The sequence below is a fragment of the Meleagris gallopavo genome, chromosome 5, assembly GCF_000146605.3.
Source record: "Meleagris gallopavo isolate NT-WF06-2002-E0010 breed Aviagen turkey brand Nicholas breeding stock chromosome 5, Turkey_5.1, whole genome shotgun sequence".
NCBI classification, from domain to species: Eukaryota; Metazoa; Chordata; class Aves; order Galliformes; family Phasianidae; genus Meleagris; species Meleagris gallopavo.
The window spans coordinates 42,127,877-42,134,505 of record NC_015015.2 but is presented as its reverse complement, the minus strand read 5'-3'; the positions used below and the strand labels follow the sequence as shown (position 1 = coordinate 42,134,505).

The following is a 6,629-nucleotide window of genomic DNA, read 5'->3' as shown; positions in this document are numbered from 1 at the left end:
GAAAAGAAAAGAAAAGAAAATAAAGAAGATTTTAGGAAAGGAAGTTGGGAAAAATATGGAAAATATGGTGGTAATCTTTTAAGTGCTTAGAGCTTTAAGTGCCATTAATGCTGTCATATTTTGTAACTTTTTAAACAACTATTTTGACTTATTTGTTTTATTTCCTTTCAGGTATAAATTTGTTTGACATTTGCTATCTTCTTTCTTGATAAATCTAAACACAAGCACTCTGCATTCCTAAACAAAAGTGAAACATAACCAAACTGTGGGCATTTAAAAAAAAATTATTTGTGCTGTCTGGACATATAAGAGAAACACAAATGTCCCTAGACTTCATAGTAATTATTCAAACAAAAGGCTGCAAAATAACTGATAGGAATTACCAAAAAAACACTGAGTATTGGTAGTCTTAGCCTGTGGGCTACTGTGTTTGCCACTGCAGATAGACAATTTTGCATGCTGGAAATGAAATACATGATTGCACCAGCAATGCTTCCCCCAAGCCTTCTCAAAGTCCTGAACACTCCTGCAATTTAATCTGTAGGCTTATAGATATAAGGGTATACAATGGTAAGCATTATTAGTCACATATACGGACACTAGCAGGTCATACAGACACAGACTTTTGGAATTGCATGCCCATATCTGAATATATAAAATGCATGCTCCATTTTCTGTGGTAGTTCCTGGAATTCTGTGCATAATGAATCACCTCAAAATCCAACTGGCCACCTGAATAGGATCGCCATAGCTGTGAATAGAAGCATGGCAATGTAAATGCAAATTCTGAGTATGCATATTTGTATATCTGATTGGCTCTTCACCATTTGCAGGTGTGAGCCAAGTATCTCAAGCGCAGGGGAGGAAAGAAGTTCTTAGTATGTTCTGTCTGCTGTTTTACTTCACTTGAAATATCATCTTTGTAATTCCATTATCTGTCTGAACATTAAGGATAAAAAAACAATATTTGAAAATTTTCAGGTCATTTGGGATTGCTTTAACTCAATAAGATTCAACAGAAATTGCATTCTGCGTAAGTCACTCATTTATCTCTTAGGGTGTAGAGCTGCATTCTGGCTTCAGTTTGCTGGCGGCAGGAAGGTGAGCCTGGTCTGCTGGGAAGTTTCAGTTGTCTCCACAGTTGCCCTTGCTGATGGAGACTTTGATGCCCCATAGCTTTATGCTCTGCTGTACTATGACATGGATCGCAGCTTGCAGCCACCCTTGCATGTCCTCATACTGCAAGCAGGGCCAGCAAGAAGTAGGTCTGTTCAGTGTAGGAACACTCTGGGCCTCCTGGCACTCCTGGGTGTGGGTGGGTGTGGGTGAAATAGTGTCTCCAGCACCACACGCAAGCAAATCTTAGAATCATAGAATCGTTTAGGTTGGAAGAGACATCTAATGATCATCAAGTCCAATCATTAACCTAGCACTGCCAAATGTACCACCAAACTATGTCCCTAAGTACCATATCTACAAGTCCTCATATCTAAATACCTCCAGGGACGGTGGCTCAACTATTCCCTTAGGCAGCCTGTTTTAACACTTCACAGCCCTTTCAGTGAAGAAATTTTTCCTAATATTCCACCTAAACCTCCCCTGGCACGAGTTGAGGCCATTTCCTCTCATCCTTTCACTTGTTTGGGAGAAGAGACCGATGTCCTCAGTACAGCCTCCTTTCAGGGAGTTGTAGAGAGCTATAAGATCCTCCCTGAGCCTCCTCTTCTGCAGACCAAATAATCCCAGTTCTATCAGCCACTCCTCATAAGACTCATGCTCCAGTCCCCTCACCAGCTTCCTTGTCCTTCTTTGGACACACTCCAAGACCTCGGTGTCTTTCCTGTAGTGAGAGGTCCAAAAGTGAACAGTGAACATAGAATTTGAAGTGCGGCCTCACCGGTGCCAAGCACAAGGAGACGATCACTTTGCTGCTCCTGTTGGCAACACTATTTCAGATACAAGCCGGGATACCACTGGCCTTTGCCACCGGAGAGCACTGCTGGATCATGTTCAACCAGCTATTGCCCATTATCCCTAGGTCCTTTTCTGCCAGGTTACATGGTACTGCAGTTGACTTACACGGAGGATCAGGCACACAAGAGCAACTTATCTGAACCAGAAAGCCTACAATACATGCAGATTGTACTAGCAATTCTCCTTGGCTATCAAATGCCTAACACAACATCATACATGCAGTTTTATTTGTTCCTCAACTGAGCTGTGCTCACAAGAAGTGCTTTCCTTTAATGGAAAAGTCCTGCATAGATCCATAGACAGCTAAGGATAGGTAAGGATATATGAGATGCATTTCTTCTATGTGAAAAATAAATCTTAGTCATAGCCAGTGTATTTCAGCAAGTAATGCAAAAGCTGTCATCTGGTAGAACTTGAGCAGGGAGTTAGTAGGCAAATCATGGAAAACACACCAGCATGGACAAAGAGACTGAGGAAGCAGTGTTCAGTGGCCAAATTCAGAAGTGACTGCTCTGATGAGATAATGCGCATATTTTTCATCTCTAAATTTTCTGAGTTCTTTGTCTGTCCTGTCCAGATTCTAGCTGATGGTATCTGTGGCTCACTTGCCCGGCTATGATATGCACAAGTCTCTGGCTGACATTTTATCAGACTGTGTCTTCAGCAACTTCTAGTTTGAGACATGATTGTTTCAGGGACAAAGGCTGATGCAAAATAAACTGCTAATGAGATATGAAACAGAGCAGTGGATGACCTTTTACATGAAAAAAAAATACTCCCATCCCTTTTTCTGTGTCTGTGAAACTTGCTGAGAAAGCTTTCCACCTACTGTTGGAGTAAATATTTTCTCTCATGTGATTGCTTGTTAGATACCTTAGTACACATCCATTATTATAACAATGTTGGAAATGCAAAAGGTGTATTGTATAGGGGAGCAGACAGAAATGTTTGAGAACTAAAATGATATTTTAATGTCTTAATTTGCTTCTCCCCTTGTAAAGGCCATCTCTTGGTTTTAATTGTATATAACAGCTTGGGAGAAAGTCTCATTTCAAACAAGTGTTTCTGTGGTTAAAATTCTTATCCTAAAAATGCTTAGAAAAAAGTCTAATATTGTTTCTAATGAGGCTGTCCTGCCATTATTGTAAGTTTAGCATAAGAGTCTGAACCATATCTGATTTTGATAGTTGCTGTGAAATTATAAATCATCTGAGCTTTTGCTGTCTGGTTTTATGATGTCTATAGTAGAAGTCTGCTTCTTCCAAAGCCAATAATGAGCTATGCCAGAGTCTTTCTGCAAAATTCTCCGCAATCCACAATGAACAAAACTATGTCTGTGAGTACAGGATGTTAAAAATCCTGTATTTAAGAAACCTCTATTTTCCCTACGAATTTGTGTTTATGCTGTACATGGGCTGTTTGTTTGTTTGCCAGCTTTGGTTTCTCAGGGGCTTACTTGTGCTGTTGGGCAGCATGACGTCTGCTAGTCTCACTTTTCCCATCATCCACTAAAAATAAATAAGAGGCAAAGACTGAGCTTTATTTTATGCCGCATACTAAACTAGAACAAGAAGTCTTCTACTAAACAGATGTGAATTAAAAGGGTGACTGGGATGTGCTTCAGTCCTTTCTATATATCTGTATGTTCTAAACTATGCTTTGTCTGATCTAAGGCCAAAATCTGCTCCCATCAAAGTTGGCACAGTAAAGTGGAGCTAGTGTGTTATTTTTAAGCTTTTCAGTGTGAAGATCTGCTATTTTAACTCTAAAGTGCCATTCAAACTTACTGAGATAGAATTATATCAATAGTAAACACAAATAAGCCCAGCTTCCCTAGGCAATTAAATATCAATCAAAACACAAATGCCAATCAAATAACTCTGTGGAACTTAAATAGAGGCTTGTAGATTTATGTATGCAACTAGTTTCCTGAAATATCACAAAAATGTAGATTTGGAATTTCCTTTAGATAGCCTAATTCCTCCCAGGGTCTCCATCTTCTTTCCTACCAGTAGCAGTTAGTCTATTTAATAACACTGATGATCTGGAACATAATATTTTCTTCCTGCCAACACAACTGAAGTACATAATGATGCTAGACCATGTTGACTCATGCTGCTGAAATCAAACAGTAAGAGAAAGTAGTTGCAAAATAGAATTTGAGATTGTGCTATTGAAGCCAACACATACTCTGTGTGCAGGATCATGCTGGGTTGAGTAAGTCACTCTAAAGTCAGGTCTTGTCCACAGTGCTGGTGAATACTAAGGAACTGACTGAAAAGAGGCCATGCAAATGCACGTGCCTGCCCTCCACATGACACATATGACTTGATTTGGAACTCACATTTAGCGGTGATGCCTCCCATTCCATACAGGTAGATGTGTTTTTTTGTGCTCCCTTACATCTGCATAAAAAGTCACATCTCAGCTCTCGTCTCACCACTAGTAAATACTGGTGCTGCTTTTGGGGAAAGAAGATATATTTCTAGCAGGTTCTTCTTTGAGGCAAATAGGGTTTGCTTTTTTTGGCTGAACTCTCTGAGAGCAAATTACAGACATGTAATATGTGGCATGTAAGAGAATATTTTAGTCTCTCAAATATATTCCACCCACACACTCTTTCTCCTTGTGAGAGCTGAACATTTAAAAGGAAAATCTTACAATGTCAGTTGTGAGATGCAAACCAAACAGACCAGCCTTCATCCTACCATTAAGCAGTTTCCCAGATCCTGAAGTCATGTAGTAACTATTATTAGAAAAAAGCAGGATTTGTGTCTGGATCACAGCTTTGCAACAATTTGAATTTGTTCAGGCCAGTGTTCCAAAGTAATTTTAGACTGATTTTTTTCCAAGTTCTAATAGAACTTGATCTTGATCTTGAAGACTCACCTGAGAAACCATTATAAGTCATTTTCAGTCCTACATTAAAAAAAAGAAAAGAAAAAAAGAAAAAAAAACCTTTCCTAAAATTTTGGGAAACGTTTTGGTGGGATGCTGATTTATTTTTTTCCTGATCAATTTCAAATTGTAGTATAAGCAATTGATAAATCTTCTTGCAAAGATGTTCTGTCTACTCTTTTGTCTCTCTCTCTCTTTCTCTCTGTAAGATTTTATGGTGCTTTTGGAAGGCATTTTCAGATAAGGGATAATTTCATAAATGTCATTACCAGGGTACAAAGCAGAATGTGCTTGTACCATCTTGATAAGTTTTGCTGCTATTGTCTTTATTCTATGATGTAATGTTTTACAAAGATTAAAAAAAAAAAATTGCAACAAAGACCTTCTGAATGATGAAAAAACTTTCCTGTCCTTTTTTTTTTCTCCCTCTCTTTTTTCCTATCATCCAACAAAAACAGAGAAGCTGTAATTAATCTTATCTTCTGTGTATTACACTGGAAAACAGAGAACTGCAGGTAGTCTCACCATTTCCTGATCTTTGCATTTGTGTTTGTCTCTCTTATCTTTTATCTTTGCTTGACAGACCAGATTGTTGTGTTTTCTGGGTCACTAATTCGGGAAGTGGAAATGGTGGTGTTGGGCTTCTGTGTTTAAAAAGAGACACAAGCTGCCAGCTGTATCTCTACATGTTTCTGCACCTGGCAACCAGGCAGTTGGAAGGCAAGAAGTAGAGCTATGAAGAGGCTCCATCTCCCTTTCCTAGTCTCTCTTCATAGAAAATATTTGCCAAGATGTCCGAAGGAATTTCCTAATGCAAAAAGGAGGAGGGAGGAAGTGAAGCCTTTTGACCTTGGGACTCACAGACAAGGTTGGGGTTGTCTTTTACAGTGAAATCTTATGTCCATTTGTAGGATTTTTGGTGTCTTCCCATTGACCGTAGTCTGTATGAGGCCACAATTTTTTTCCTATTTCTTTGTTTTTTTCATCAACTTGGGAATCTGCAACAGAGGCAGTTTCCCAACAGGTATAATTTGCACAAACAGATGGTGCAGTGGGTCCACTGTCAGATAACATGCATGACAAAAGCTTCCTGCAAGTATGATTGATACTTCTCTACGAAGAATGTAGAGGCCCCTCCTGGCTGAGTCTTCCTTTGACTTAATACTGCATTTTTTCTACTGTTAATATACTTGTAATACAGTTCCTACTTGTTCTTGCTATTTGTTCATTTCCTGTGTAAGACAAGTCATATTTCTCCAAAACCCACCCTCCATTTCCAAATTATTTCTTCTTTTATGAGCACACCTGTTAACTGGTGCTACTTTGGCTACTTCGCATCACTCTTGCAGAAGGCTTGGGGATGAGTGGCTGGATGACTGTGAAGAGGAAAGGGACCTGGTGATGTTGGTTGATGCTCAGCTGAACATGAGCAGACAGTGTGCCCAGGTGGCCAAGAGGGCCAACAGCATCCTGGCCTGCATTAGAAATAGTGTGGCCAGCAGGAGCAGGGAGGTCATCATCCCCCTCTACTCAGCACTGATGAGGCCGCGCCTCAAGTATTGTGTTCAGTTTTGGGCCCCTCACTACAAGAAAGACATTGAGGCCCTGGAACAAATTCAGAGAAGGGCAATGAAGCTGGTGAGGGGTCTGGAGCACAAATCTTATGAGGAGTGGCTGAGGGAGCTGGGATTGTTTAGTCTGGAGAAGAGGAGGATCAGAGGAGACCTCATTGCACTCTACAACTTCCTGAAGGGAGG

General features: G+C 39.9%; 1 long non-coding RNA gene across 2 annotated transcripts in view; it reads right to left on the bottom strand.

Moving 5' to 3' along the window:
* The window catches only part of LOC116216689, a 60,915-nt gene that overhangs the window by 18,944 nt on the left and 35,342 nt on the right, over positions 1-6,629 (bottom strand). The window lies entirely within an intron of this gene.